This window comes from Lampetra planeri, chromosome 16, assembly GCF_965212315.1.
Source record: "Lampetra planeri chromosome 16, kcLamPlan1.2.h2, whole genome shotgun sequence".
NCBI lineage: Eukaryota > Metazoa > Chordata > Hyperoartia > Petromyzontiformes > Petromyzontidae > Lampetra > Lampetra planeri.
In genome coordinates, this window is record NC_136122.1 from 1 (window position 1) to 16,229 (window position 16,229).

Below are 16,229 nucleotides of genomic sequence, written 5' to 3' on the forward strand. Positions count from 1 at the left end.
CCTACGATCCATCCTGGGTTTAACCAGGCTGGATTGTGTGAGGAGCTCACAATTCCTTGAAAGATGTGGACAAAGTCCCATTGGTGAGCTCCTCCGGCAGGCAAGGTTGCGTTGGCTGGATCATGTCGCCCGCATGCCCAGCCACCACATGCCTTAACAGCTTTTGTTCAGCCGGATCGAGGGGGTGAAACGGGCGCGGTACGGGCTAGAGTAAAGATGGAGTGATGTGGTATAGGAGGATGTGGAGGTGAGTGGACTTGCCGATGACTGGTAACAGCGGTGTCAAGATCGGCCTCTGTGGAGGAGACTCGTGAAGGACGCTACTGTGCAGTTGGATGCAGTCGCCCTCCAACAACAAAGGAGGGCGGAGGAGCGACGCTCACAACAATGCGCGGAGTGCCGGGTGTCTAAAGCACAGCAAGTTGGCACAGTAGGGGGCACAGGTGGTGCATCAGCCAGTCGTCTCAGTCAGTCGACCCGTGGCATCTGGGTCTGCCCCGTGACCTCATGCCAGCGGGCGTTCGACACTTCACGTGGCCTCAAGGTGCATATAGCCTGATACAAGCGTCGTGGTGACGTAACCGCCACTTAGTTGCGTATGGTATTTGTTGTTGTTGTTGTGTGTTTGTTTCTCACTGTACTCCTATGTCTCTCACTGACTATTTCTGTGTCTATCTTTCGCTGTGTTTGTTTCTCTCCGTGTCTTTCTCTCCCCCCCTATTTGCCCATGTCGATGCCCTCATTATTTTCCATTACAGATTTTCGCCCGTGCGTAGCCGCCCCGATCGTCCATTCCTAATTCCAGTCCTGACTTTAGTGCTAAAACATTTTACAATACGAGAATCACAGTCACATCCACCTCATGCCAATACTGTACCATATACTTAGCATGAAGACGTAACTAATCAGGCCTATTCACCATGTAGAGTGGTGAAAGTTTCCGTGGAAAAATATTGTAAAATCATTGTAGCTCCCTATGAAATCAATGTTGGAGGAACTGGAAAGTACATGCTCACATGTAAACAGTACCTAGGGGAGTTATTGAAGGCAGACCGGAATCATAGCCAGGACAAAAGAGAGGGGGACGACGTTAGATGGAAGTAATTCTGAATATCGACGTAGCTATGTGCTCAGGGAATCACGTTTACAAACGGTGCATCTATCACCTGCTGTGACGTATGGATCAGACACACCGATATATCAAATGAGTCTAGCTAATACTTGGACGAGGAAGACAATGACATATGATCTTTCGTATCAGCATCTGCGTGCTGAAGAAGGAAACAAATGCATGGAAATGTAAAACATTAGTATAAACTGAGATTGAAAACATCTAGATTTGAAGCTTTCGTGACTGCAAGAATTCATACTCTTAGTTCTTTCGGTAAAGTCACGTAGGTATAAAATGAAATTAAAATGAATTATTAATTTAAATTTCATGTTTTTTTACCTAAAAATAATTATTAATTTTAATTTTTTTTTTACCTACGTGACTTTACCGAAAGAACTAAGAGTATTGAAAACATCGGTAGACCTGCTGCTGGCGGATGGTTCCTAGGCACGCAGTTATGTAGCCCACCAATAATTCAATTCGTCACAATTCAGAATTTACAATTGCATTTATTGTTTGCTTATGCCTCGTTTTTTTACCGTCTCCTGTGTAGACACGCACACAACAAAAGCTGGGCGGTGGCGGCGACGCTGCTGCACGTGGCTGCAGCACTGTGGAGGCAGCAGCGAATGGATCACCGCACTTCGATGTTGTGAAACTCCCTTGCCATGGGCGTCGAGGAGGTGCCATACCCTGGCTATGCCAGGGGAAGGCGGTACAGAAAGAATGTGGACTGCATGGGATTGAGTGTTGGCCCCCTTCGCACGCATGGGCACCACGGTGGTGAGATGTTACCTTCAACGCCTGGTATACAGAAGGTCGTGGATTCGATCCCGACCCAGACGCCTGCTGTATATTTGGAGTTTGCATGTCTCTGTCTCCCCGTGGTCGCGTTGATTTTTTCAGAGTCCTCCGGTTTTAACCTCCTCAGATAGAGAATAATCGAGCGTTTTGAGTATTTGACTGCTATAAATTTCCACAAGATACGCCACTTCGTTGAGCTATCATTTGGGGCCAGGTCGTTTCTGAAAAAAGAGCTGCAAAGCTGAGTGAACTTTACCTGGTAAACATTTTTTTGTTTAGTTATTCTTCAGGTGCTCCGGTTTCCTCCCACATTGATTGGCCCACACCACCTCAAATTGTAGAGGACCGCAGAGCTTGGGCAATCGTTGGCGCCGACTAGTCGCCTGGCTGCTGCCTTCCCGCTCATCCGTGGTTCCTCCTCGCGCCTCAGAGTCGTTGTCCTCTCTGCGAGAGCGAGCGAGTGATATGCGGTAGCGGCGTGTTGAAAGTTGACATTATTATTATTATTGACACACTCGGGGACGGATAAGGTGGCGTGACCTCACATGCATGACAACTGACCTATCGCCCTCACCACTCACCAGATATCATTCACCTGGCACACACATGATATGCTCATCAACCACCACACACCACTCACCTGATCCGAACCAAACACTCCAGGCATTTGCCATTCACTCGCACACACTCACTCCATTCTCACCTATTCGTCCATAACATTGACAAAAAACACGTCTCATTCACAATCCTGTATCTGCCTCATCGCATAAAACAACAAAATCAATGTTTTTTTTTTATCCCATCAGCCCCACGGTCTTCTTGGAGTGCTTAAAGTCAGCAGTATTAGTTCAATACAAAGCAAGCTATGGGCTCGCTTCGACATTCAGCGTCTCATCAGTAGTCAGGCTTGCCCCAACCAACGTTGGTGAATCGCAAGATACTAAAGATGCTAATAAGCAAAGACGCCCCACCCCCGCTAACTTCAAGATAATGAGTCCAAGTTTTCACGCAAAATGGTATACTGTAGTGTGATATATTCTGATATAAAGTACACATTACTCAATTGGGATTATACATAGCCATCCTCCTACTGTAAAAACTGGCATATAGTATCGTAATTGTATAGTGAATATACAGCAGTGTGATATACAGTAGGGTGTGTAGAATAATACATAGTGTAATATTACAATGTATAGTCGAAGTTATAGGGTGGTGTATAGTAATACAGTATGTAATTTAATGTTGGGTTTGTCTATGGCAGTATATAGTACGGGGTAGACCCTTGTGATGTAAGAGAAAAAAGTTTAGCTGGAAGCATATTATATTTTTTGCGACGTAGAATTGTAATGTATTACTTACTGTTAGTAGCTCAGCTTATTGGAGAGTATATTTAGTATACTGATGATACTATGTAGTTTATACTTTAGTTTTTTACGTGGTGGTTTAGTTACTGCAGCTACATACTATTAACATTCCTTCCCTTTATTAATGCTACCCCTATCCCCTCCCTTTGATGCTGCTAATCCTGCATAATGCACGGGCATAATATGACTTTGAAACCCCCCGCCCACCTCCTACGCATTTCACAAGTAGTACTAATCCCATATCTGTATTTCCCATAAATATGCTAAATTCCTCTTGATATGCAAATTATTTTGTCAAGGCGCTCTTCCCCCTCCAACCCAGCTTAAATATACGCTCCAAGCCTGGGGTGTTTCATTCAGACGCTGTCTTCTCGACAGACCTGTTCTTCACCTGAGGACGGCTGCTTGCGTTGTGGCCAAAACGTCGTGAGAATTATTTGATTATGTTTTATTTTTATTATTTTATTATTTCCATTCTACGTGACTTCACCGAAAGAACCAAGAAGATGAATCCCTGCAGTCACGAAAGCTTTAAATCGAAAAGCCTCATAATAATCACGATCATACTTGACACCACTCGCTTTTGGCCGTCTAATGCGTATTGTCTCCGTGGCACAATAGCGCGTTTAGTCCAGCAGGGGCTGCTCCGGCAGTGTTGTTGACGTACGTGTTGGCTTTACGTGCTATGAAGAAGAGCAATTGACCAGATGTCGCGTATTAAAAAATAAATACTTTTAAGACCACAGTTTGTTATTTACGAATTTTCACTGAGTTGTCATTGCACTGCAGCACTTGACTTGTTTTTTTAATCGAGGTCAAGAGTCATAAAATAGGCAATGTGCAATTCCAAAGACACCCATGGGTAATTATGGTGGGTGTTTCAGATTGCCATCAAACACCCGACCTGTGTCACGCACTGGATTATATATTTTTTAAAATTCTGAGATAAAATTCATACGTCGTACAAAGTTCACATTTAATACCATAGCCAGCTGGATTAATACGGTCAAAATAAGTTATCTTCCGATTCTATTCTTTGAGAACTACTCAAATTAATGCTGCGAAAACACACCGGCTTATGTAAACCGATTCATAATCTGTGCCATAACTCACACATGTCTCCCTTTTTGCCTCTCCAGAGGCTGGCCTCACTCCTTGCCTTGGCCTCGCCCCTCCAACAGTTGGCCCTGTTCAGCTCCATCCACCACATGAACCACAGATTTTTCTTTAAGCTAGTTTAGAGGCTATCTGCCATAGGTTATCAGTTTCTAGTTAAAATCAGCTGGACCGTAAAATGAAAATTACAGGAAACCCTCGACTTACGAACACCCGACGTATGAGCACCCGCCTTAGGAACACCTGCACTGAAGACTCGGCCTAAAATGAGTACCAGTAAACATCGCCATTTGGGAGACAAAGGCGGTCCGCTGTGGTGCTGGCCACCCACCCTCTTGTGTGCCGTGTCGGCCTTCATATTTGCTCGCTAACTGCACTCGCCCCAACAGTCTGTTAAAGCTATGTGAGGGATCTTAGTCTGTGTGCATGTGAATGTGCCTTAACAGCTGTGACGATTATCCCCGAGCACCTAGGTCTACTTAGTCTGCAATGCCTACCTGGTGCGGTGTGTAAACAACGGAACTGTGGAGAAAAAGGTCGCCGGGCGTGGTGCTGGCCACCCACCTCGTGTGCCATTCGGTCCTTCAGATGTGCTGCTCGCTAACAGCACTTGCCCCACCAGTCTGCTAAGGCTATAGGGGGATCTTTGTCTTTTTTTGTGTGTACGTGAAAGTTGGGTCGGGAGCAGTAGTGTAGTTGTGAGCGCTTTGTTGTAATGAAGACGTTAGCGCGCTGCTCGACGAACCCAGCGACCCGAGTTTGATTCTCGCTCAAGGCCAACACCAGTGAGGATTATCTTAATGCGTCCTGGGCCTCCCCTAGGTCGACTCAGCCTGAAATGAGTACCTGGTGTGGTGTGTAAACATCGCTACTGGGGAGACAAAGGTGGCCGGGCATGGTACCCACCCCCTCGTGTGCCGTGCCGGCCTTCATAGGTGCTCACTAACAGCACTTGCCCCGACAGTCTACCAAGGCTACACGGGGGATCTTTGTTTTTCTCTTGTATGTCGTTAGAACAGATTCCCTTCGTAAATCGAGGACTGCCCAAATCCTCGCCGAAGTTTCGCGGATTCCTGCTGATATTGATAGCAATACCGCAATTACATGTAACCAGCCCGAACTGGACATCTGTAAAGAAGAGATTCATAGCTCATCGGATCCCTCCAGCCTAAATGAAGATTATGGTTCTGATGTTAGGGAATGTATAGTAATGGTGCAATTAAATTTCGATTTAAAGCTTTCCTGACTGCAGGGATTCATATTCTTGGCTCTTTCGGTAAAGTCACGTAGAAAGGAAATAATAAAATAATAAAAATAAACTATAAAATTCTCACGACGTTTCTATTGCAACACAGGCAATCATCGCCAGGTGTGAAAACCACAGCAAGAAGATTTGAAAAAGTGGCGTTTTTTTCTTAACGTCAGCACCACGGACAGCAACTAGCGTCGTTCAGACGGACGAGTCCATCTATGCTCGGAACGGAGGAGGGGGGAGAGAAGGAGAATGGAATGCGGTCTGAAAGTCACCGTTAGCGTGAACACAATCAATTAAGACCCGAAATGGTTAATCACATCCAATGATTGCTAAGCCAGAAGAGATTCTTTTATGAGGCTATCCACATATACAAACAAAAAGACAATTTCAACCGAGAAGATGGTTTCTGGCTGAGCAATCGCTGTCCTGGGTTGTTAAAGTTAAGAAAAAACGCCACTTTTTTCAAAATTTATTTCTGTGAATTTCACACCTGATGATGATTGCTTGTGTTTCAGTCGAAACGTCGTGAGAATTTTGTTGTTTGATATTTTTATTACTTTATTATTTCCCTCGTACGTGACTTTACCGAAAGAACCAAGAATATAACACAAACAAGTGTTGTTGTTATGTTATGTAACAACAACACAAACACGTGTTGTTGTTATCATGTAACAACAACACAGACACGTGTTGTTGTTGTCATGTAACAACAACACAAACACGCTATTGGGGACGCTTGGTGCATCGCCCGTTGGAGAGCCCCGCCCCGCACGCCCCCCCATCCCCCGCAAGCCCCTCCCCCTCACAACCCTCCCCCCAATCCCACGCGCCCCTCCCCCCCACAGACACAGGCCCCGCCCACCGTCGCGTGACGTCACGCCCAACTGCCGCCCGTTCTGCGACATTGCAGTGGAGGCTCCCGCTCCAGTCGGTTCACTCCGAGACTCACGACGCCGAGACTCGCCTCTCTGGGGGAGCCTCTCACTCGCCTCGCTCTCCCAGCTTCACTGAAGACCCTTCTCGCCGACTTGCTGCCGCAGACGGTCGAAGGATGAGAACATCTCCGAGGTGAGTGTGAGACGGCACTGGGGAGAGAGACAAAGACGCCTGTGACACGTGTGCAGCGGGCGAGGGAGACGACGGCCCTGGACACGGCACACGCCGCCTGTGTTGTGGCCGAGGCCTTCGTCAGATCGCTCGTTGCTTTCAGAGGGACATTGATACAGACCGTGAGGGAGACACGTGGACACAACAGAGACACAGGAGGCAGACTATAAGTTGCTTTTCTCTTGGGAGCGAACACTCCGCACCAACACACGGAGACAGGCAAAGCGTTCCAGTCCTCCAATCCCTCCTTCACCAGCAACTCTCTCTCATCCTCCTCATGCACTGCTCTCTCCTCCTCATCAGCTGCTCTCTCTCATCCACTCCTCCTGCCGACATCCCCTCTTATCCCGACGGCCCCCTCTACCATTTGTGGCCATCTGGCTTCTGAAAAAAGCTAATAGCTCTGTGGGCTTTACCTGGTAGGATGAACCTAGTTGAGTTTCATTTGTATATATTTTTGAAGTGATTTGCTTACCTTTCCTGTACTTTGCACTCCTATCGTGTTTTTCTATTGTTGTAACTTTTTGAGCAACCCCCAACTAGACATCTATGAATAGGGGCCGTCCATAAATGACGTCACGCGATTTTGGCCGACTTTTGCTCCCCCCCCCCCCTCGTCACACGGCGTCACAAAAAGTCAGACCCCCTTCAAATATGACGTCACTAGGCTCTGCCCCCCCCCCCCCCCAACCATATTTACATTTTGAAACTAAAACATGCTTCAAATCACTTTAAACTATTGTCATTGTAGTGCGTATTTTACGTGGTGCTGCACTTATAGGAGAAACATTTATTTAAAAGGAGGCATTAGAAAGCTGAAATTTAGCATAAAATTCATTTACAAATATTCAACGCCTAAATAAAACTGCAGATGTTCAGAATATTACATTGAAATTTTCTTATGATTATACATTTTTTTAGGTAATTATAACTATAAAAAATAGTTGAAATTTTGTAGTAGAAATAAGCAAAATGGAGAGTACAATTATAACAATCACATATTCATTCCACAGAATGAAAAGTCCTGGTAGAATCATTAGAATCAAAATGTTTATTAACAATAATTCAAAATTTTTATTAATTTATGTTTCTCCATTTTCCCATGGAGAAGCAAAATGCTCCTTCATGGAATAAATAAAAAGGTGACCTTAGTAAATATAAATAATCGAATAGTTATTAATGAAAATTAATCAAAATTAGTGTTGTTATAACAATTCTATTTAATTAAGTTTATTTAAAGTTGCGCATTTTGATGTGACGTCACATTTATCAAAACCCCCTCCCCCCCTCGTCACACATCGTCACAAATGTCTGACCCCCCTCCCTCCCCCTAGGTGCGAGACGTCATTTATGGACGGCCCCAAAATAGCTTCATAGTTCATCGTATTCCTCCAATATAAATAAAGATTCTAATTTCACTTGACTCGAGTGTGAATGCAAGTTGACAGAAGCCCGTGACTGTTGGCGCGACGGCTGCAAAGCATCTGTGACCCCAAATTACACTCCGTCTGCCTTTGCAGACAAGTGGTCATTGACCACATTCCGACCGCGACGCGTTACAACCTGTCGCCCGACAACGACCTGCCGGAGAAGGAGGAGAGCAGCCTGTTCTGCTGGGGCCTTTTTTGTGGGAAGGGGTCACGTCGGTCAGCGGCGGATAAAGCCCTCCTCAAGGCGCAGAGAAAGCTCGCCAAGACCCAGATGAGGGCGCGCCAGGTCCTGGAGGAGCTGTGGCGGGACACCGCCGCGGTCGATGCCGCCAAGGAGCGGAAGGAGGAGGAGAAGGAGAGCATGGAAGGAGATGTCAAGAAGGCGCTCGGCAGATGGAGGCGCACGATGGACTTGTCTGGCAAGGGTAGGAGACCAGGTGAGGAGATTGAGCTCAGCTCGCGATAAGAGACTCGCCCAGTCTAAGGTGTTGCTAAACACGTGATGTTGATTCTTAATGTGGAGGGAAAAACCGGAGGACCGTGAGAAAAATATACGTGACCACAGGGAGAGAGACATGCAAATTCCCAATATACAACAGGCATCAGGGTCGGGATGAAGGTAAGACATGTTGAAGCAGTGCCTTTAATGCGGACAGAGGCTCTCGTCCAAACGGTTTTGAAAGTCGTTCTGCGATGCCACCTTCTCGGTCGCTGCGAGTGCGCGTGAGTCACGAGGGGGGTGGTCCTTTTGTCGCAGGAACAACCGCCCGGCGAGAGATAGACCGGGATGCGCTGATCGAGCTCGTGGATGAGGCGATGAGCTTCTACCCCGTCCACACTGCGGACGCGCTGCTCCTCGAGGGAAGCAGCAACAGTGTGCACACGAGCCACGCCAGCATCAGCATCGACATGTACGTCGGCTGTGGTAGCAGCTTCTGCAAAAGCAACAGCAGCAGCGGCAGCAGCAGTGGCGCCAGCAGCGGGGGCAGCAGTGGCTACCTGCCACAGTCTGAGTCCGAGATGTTAACAGACTCCACGCCCATCGATACAGATGATGATGGCCTCCTCAAGGACGACCCTTGTGCCCCTCCACCTCTCGAAATGGTGAATATAACTCTGTATCTCGCCAATTACACATATGCATGTTTATGTTTTTTTATTTCAAGGCCACAGTATCGTTGATGAGTGTGAGTTAATGTTTCTTCTCGAGAGGCAAACTATCACCGGGACGTCGTGACGAATGGCACTTGGGCAAGTGGCCCGTGTTCATATGTTCACCGCGTGCTGATTTCCTATTCTCCCTACTGCAGGAACTCGTGAACCCGGACACCACGGTCGTGGATGCAAGTGGTATGCTGTACCTTGACCGGGGCACTTCCAGCAAGCCACGGCTAGCTGATTGGAAGTTTGGCCATGAATCGGTAGGGAGTTACTTGCATATGCAAACACGTACAGAACTGTAAAAAAGACAAAGATCCCCTACAGAGCCTAAAAGACTTTTGGAGCAAGTGCTGTTAGCAAGCATCTATGAAGGTCGTCATTGTGGCACACAAGGGGGTAGGTGGCCAACACTACGCCCGGCCGCCTTTGTCTTCCCAATGACAATGTTGACACACTTCACAAAGTACTCATTTGAGGCTCAGTCGACTTCGGGAAGCCCCAGGACCCATTCAGATAATCGTCACTGGTATTGTCCATAAGCGGCCATAGAAGTCGGGCCACCGGGTTAGTAGGGCAGCGCGCTATCCGCTACACTACTGCTCCGCACGTACATACACACACGTACAAGTACCAACATATGCGTACACACACATGCAATGATAGCCATGTTAAGGTGTTCGCTGTGAAGCCCAGAGCATGGGTTTCGGATGTGCGAGCGAATCGCTCGTTTGCCTCGGGCGTTCTCGACGAGCTAATGTCCATGGCGGTCTCCTTCACAGGTCTCCCAGCCCCGGGAGGGAGATGCTTCCCCATTGTATGAAAACCAACAGCCACCGGGGTTCGTGCAGCAGAAGGACGGCCACAGGTGAGACGCACGCGTGCATACACACAAACGAACGCACGGTCACGAGAGCATCGCCGTTCACACCCGGCGCCACATCCCGTCCAGGCACGGACACGGGACCTCTTTCGGCCTCACCCCCGCGCCGTACCCCTCCTGCTGCGCTGACTCAGCTTGCGTGTGCCAGGTGGGAAAGATGGGAGGGGGGGGGCACCAACGGACTGTGCGGCTTGACGCTCGTTTTCTTCCGCAGATTTATCAACGTTGCGCCTTGCGCCAGCCAACTGTGGTAAGCAGCCACGAGCGTCCGCCCCACCCCGACCCCGCCGCCTGCGAGATGGGAGATTGAGTGTGCTGCTGGTTCGGCACCTCCGGTGAACACGGTTCTTCCGGCTGGGAAACTCTGGGAGATCGCTCCTCATGCGTATTCTGCCACTGCTGACAGTTGTATTTGGAAGTATTTGATATTGATTTGGTGTTCTTTTGGTCGTGCTGATCATTCGTCATATCTGCCCAATATAGCATTTGGCACAAGTGCAATTAATCCGTTGCACACCTTCTGTTGAATGCTTCGTTAATAAATCTTCAGTACTAGATATTAATTTATGTATGTTTTGTACCATGCCAAATCTGACTCGGATGTTTTGTTTTTCCAAAAATATCACTAATTTATCCATTACTCCCACAATGTACGTATTTTGAATAGTTTTAATTAATAACACGAGTTGAAACTGACGAAGTAATTCAAACTACTAAAATATCGAACAACAACTAGCCAGATTTTTGGAAAAACAAAACATCCGAATCAGAGTTGGTACAGTACAAAAAATACAAAATCTAATATCTGGTACTAAAGATGTATTACCGAATCTTGATTTGAAGCTTTCGGGACTGTAGGAATCCATATACTCTTTGGTTCTTTCAGTAAAGTTACGTAGTTAGAAATAAAATTAAACAAATCACGAAGTTTCGGGCGCAACACAAGTGTCCATCATCAGGTGGGACAACCACAGCAAGAAAACATTTGCTGAAGTGGGCGAGAGAGCTGCCGTGCCAAGAGGTTATGTAGGTAAGAAAAGGGGGAGCAGCAAAGGGGGAGAGAGAGAGGGGGGGGGGTATGGGGTAGGGGGGGGCGCTGCGTGAGCGTTCGGGGGAGAGAGGACATGAGGTGGGGGGGGGGGGGAAGTGGGCGGGGCTGGAAGTGGAAAGCTGGGGATGCGGATAGAAATTAACTCGGAAAATAGGCTAGTACCCGGCAGATATGATGAAACCATAAACAGTTAAGGTTTTACCTGGTTAATAACATCCTTCCAATGAGTGCTCCATTTGTATCTATCTTCTCGGTTGAAGTTATGTTTATATATCTGCCTTGTGTTCGCGAACACAGTCCGAGACATGTCGTTTCGTTTCCCCAATGTAATTGCTACCACAGGTACAACTCGATTTGTAAACCCCAGGATATTGCATGTCAGGAATGACATCCTTCACAGATGGGATTAGATCACTGATTTTGTCTACTGTATTGAATCGGACCTGGATCTTGTGTTTGTTTAATATTTTGGAAATCTGTTTGGTAACACCTGCTATGTATGGTAACGTGATGGTTTTGATCGGCTTCTCAGGGGGTTGTTTCTCCATGGTTGGAGAAACAGCTTAGCGAATAATGCGGTCTCATTAATCTTGAGGGCTGGTGTACGTGTTCCAGTTCACTGGCTAGGTGGTGTCGGTCGTAAATGCAGTTGGCCCTATTGTGTAGTGTTTTGATGAGAATTCTTCTGTGCCGGATGGGGGTGGGAATCCGGTTTCAGGTAGGAATCTGTGTGGGTGGCTTTCCTGTAGACAGTGTCCCAACGAGCCATCAAGTCTCTTCTCAAATAAAACATCCAGGAATGGTAGCTTACCATCCTTCTCTGCTTCCATGGTGAATTTGATGGATGGGTGTATGGAATTGATGTGGTTGAGAAATTGGTTCAATACTGGCAGGCCAAACACCGAAAGTGTCGTCTATATTTCTCTTCCACAATGAAGGACGTAGGGTGGATATCTGGATGGCATCTGTTTCAAATTTCTCCATGAAAACATTCGCAATCACTGGTGATAAGGGGGGGAACCTTCATTTTGTTTGTAGAAAGTACCATTCCAGGTGAAGTAAGTGTTGGTAAGGCAGTGCCTAACCAGAGTATGTACATCAGGATTCAGTCCATGTTGGACTAAGTCTTCAATTATTGCTAAGGTGTCAGGTGCAGGAACCTTGGTGAACAGAGAAACTACATCAAAGCTGACGAGCAAATCATCTGGGGACAGTGAAATGCCCTTGATTAGAGAGCCCAATTGAGCTGAGTTATGTACTGCTGAGGTGGTCTTGCCCGTGAATGGAAGCAAGGTATCAGACAGACAACGGGCCAGTTTGTAGGTAGGTGAGTTGATAGTGGAAACGATGGGCCGAAGTGGAGTACCTTCTTTATGGAATTTTGAAAGACCATAGAATCTGGGTGGTCTAGTAGCAGAAGGTTTTAGGGAGAGCCGTTTGAATGGCTCTATTAGAGGAGTTGAACTGGTAATGATATTGTTGGTTTTTGTACCCAGGCGGTTGGTAGGATCTTTGTTGATTTTAGTGTAACTTCCATCATTAAGAAGGTCCTGGATTTTGTTGTTGTATGTGGTTTTATCCATGATGACAGGAGCATTGTCCTTGTCGGCTGAGAGGATGACTATGTCATCTCTCTTTTTCAATTTAGCGAGTTCAGAGCGCTCGTCTTTGGTGATGTTACTAATGGGTTTCTTAGCATTTTTAAGGATGGTGGCAATTTCAGATGTTGCCACGTCTGTCGGGATGTGCCCCAAGCATTTGAGGGCTACATCTACCTGGGCAATTATATAATCGACTGGGATGTGTTTGGGGGTGACAGCAAAATTCATCCCTCTAGCTAGTACCGATTTTAGGCTATCGGAGATTGTGCTGCTACTCTGATTGATAAGTCTTGTTAACATCTAGCTTTTTAATGTGTGGATCTGATTTTTATTTTTTGACAAGTTATTGAATTTAGCAATAAGGTTAACCTTACATTTGGAGGACATTGTTGCGGCAGAATAAGTAGTCATGTTATCTACAAGGTTCCAATCAAATGCGGACATTTCATCTGTTAATGTTAAGTGTGATTGTAGGAGACATTTGTCTAAATTATCAAGTTCAAGACGGAGTAGTCTTATCCTCTCTGAGATTAGAGAAAGGCTCGCTCTGAATTAGATCCGTTTGACGTTAGGAGTAGTGACAAGGTAATACCGACCACAGTGTAAATGTGGTCGGTATTACCTTGTTGTCGCAGCATCTCTTCAGAAAGGTGAAAGACTCGATCATGTGAGCCACCTTGTCTCGTAGTCTGTTAAAAGCTCTAACAGATGTGTGAAAACCCTACCCGTAGAGGTGGTTCAATCTTGATTTGAAGCTTTCGTGACTGCAGGCATCCATACTCTTACATTAACATCTGCTTCTGTCACTTCTAACGCCAAACTAATCTTATTCAGAGCTAGCCTTTCTCTAATCTCAGAGAGGATAAGACTACCCCGTCTTTAACTTGATTATTTAGACAAACATACACCAGGCCCTCAAGATGAATGGGTACTCGGACCGCATTATTCCCAAAGCTGTTTTTCCAACCATGGAGAAACAACCCCCTGAGAAGCCGATCAAAACTATCGCGTTACCATACATAGCAGGTGTTACCAAAAATATTTCGAAAATCTTAAACAAACACAAAATCCAGGTCCGATTCAATACAGTACACAAAATCCGTTATCTAATCGCATCTGTGAAGGATGTGATTCCTGACATGCAATATCCTGGAGTTTACAAACTTGCGGTAGCAGTTACATTGGGGAAACGAAACGACATATCTCGGACCGTGTTCGCGAACACAAGGCAGATCTGAAACACGGCAGAAAACCAATACCTCTGCCATGGCTGACCTTTGTTATAATGCTGTGGGCTCGCATGATAATGTTTTTTTTCCGAGACCAAGGTACTCTGCAAACCTTCTGGCTACTATAAAACGTTTGTTCATGAAGCCATCCAGATATATAAACATAACTTCAACCGAGAAGATGGATACAAATGGAGCACTCATTGGAAGGGTGTTATTAACCAGGTAAAACCTTAACTCTTTATGGATGTTTATCTGCCGGGTACTTGCCTATTTTTCCGAGATAATTTCTCCCCGCATCCCCAGCTGTCCCAGCCTCCCACTTCCAGCCCTGCCCACTCCCCCACCTCTGGCCTCACATCCTTTCTCCCCCGAGCACTCACGCAGCGCTCCCCCCCTCTCTCTCTATCTCTCTTTCCCCCCTTTCTCCTCCCCCCTTTCTTACCTATATAACCTCATGCCACGGCAGCTCTCTCGCCCACTTCAGCAAATATTTTCTTGCTGTGGTTGTCCCACCTGATGAAGTTCGCTTGTGTTGTGATCGAAACGTCGTGATTTGTTTTATTTTATTTCTAACTACGTGACTTTACCGAAAGAACCAAAGAGTATATGGATTCTTGCAGTCACGAAAACTTCAAATCAAGATTCGGTAAAACATCTTTAGTACCAGATATTCGTTTTTGTATTTTGTGTACTGCGCCAACTCTGATTCGGATGTTTTGTTTTTCCAAAAATCTGGCTAGTTGATGTACGGTATTTTAGTAGTTTGAATTACTTGGTCAGTTTAACTCGTGTTATTAATTAAAAATATTTAAAATACCGTACATTGTGGGAGTAATGGATAAACTAGTGAGATTTTTGGAGAAAAAAAACATCTGAGTCAGAAGATTTATTAACGAAGCATTTAACAGAAGGTCTATAACGGATGAATTGCACTTGTGCCCAATGCTATGTTGAGCAGACAGTAAGAATGATCAGCACGAGACTAAATTAACACCAAAGAAATATGAAATACTCCCAAATACAACTGTCAGCAGTGTTAGAACACGCATGCCAACAAGGACACTCATTGACGTTCTGTGCAAGACTAGTTACTACTGGCCAAGACTAATTAGAGAATCTATCGAAATGGAGATAAATACAAATAATTAATAATAAAGATTTTTGGGATTCATCGCGTTATTTATAAATGTGTCGTAACCCTCCACCACCCGACACAGCTGAACGGTAAAAAATTGTCATGTTGACAAAAGACAAATTGTCGTGAACTATTTGACTTTTGTCAACGTGACTCAATTTTGGTGGAGAGTTACGACACATTTATAAATAACGTGATCTAACCAAAAAACCTTTATTATGAATAATATTGGTCGCGAAAGCCTACGTGTTAAATAAAAATAATCTTAACCATTCGGATAGCTACAGCCTTAGTGCTGCTCAGAATTGAATGTTCAAATAATTGTTTAAATGCATGCCTATACAGGTCACCATACATAAATGGGGATCAACTGTATGCAGAAAATACCAGGTGCTGTTATTTTATTGCACTCAAACGACAGGAGATACAAGAATAATGTTCATGCACAATGTACGTTGATTAACATATCAATAACCCAACCGGTAATGGATACCCCCATTGTTATTCATATGCATATGTAATGCGGGCGTAAGCGACCTTCCGGAGGTGACGTCACGGGGGGTGGAGTCATGTGACGTGGGGGGTAAGGTTCGGGGCTTTAAGCGGGTAAACCGGAAGGGGAAGGCAGTCGGGGTGTGAGCGGAAAAGAGTGAGGCCACGCGGGCAAGTGTGGAGAAGGGGGGGCGCCGACGGCGATCGGGAGCCAACCCCGAAGATAAGAGCAAGCTGCGGAGTGGTGTGCAGCTGGGGAGGAGACAGCCAGGAGGGCTGCGAGTTAGAGGCAGCGGTGTCGCTGCCAGGAGGAGCTGCGGAGAGAGAGAGAGAGGGGGCTGCTTGATAGAGGCAGCGGTGTGGCTGCCAGGAGGAGCTGCGGAGGGAGAGAGAGAGAGCAAGAAGCTGTGAGAGCTGCGGAGGGAGAAGAGCAGCAGAGAGTACAGCCAAGGGGGGCTGTGTGAGAGAAACAGCAGCGGAGCTGCTGTTG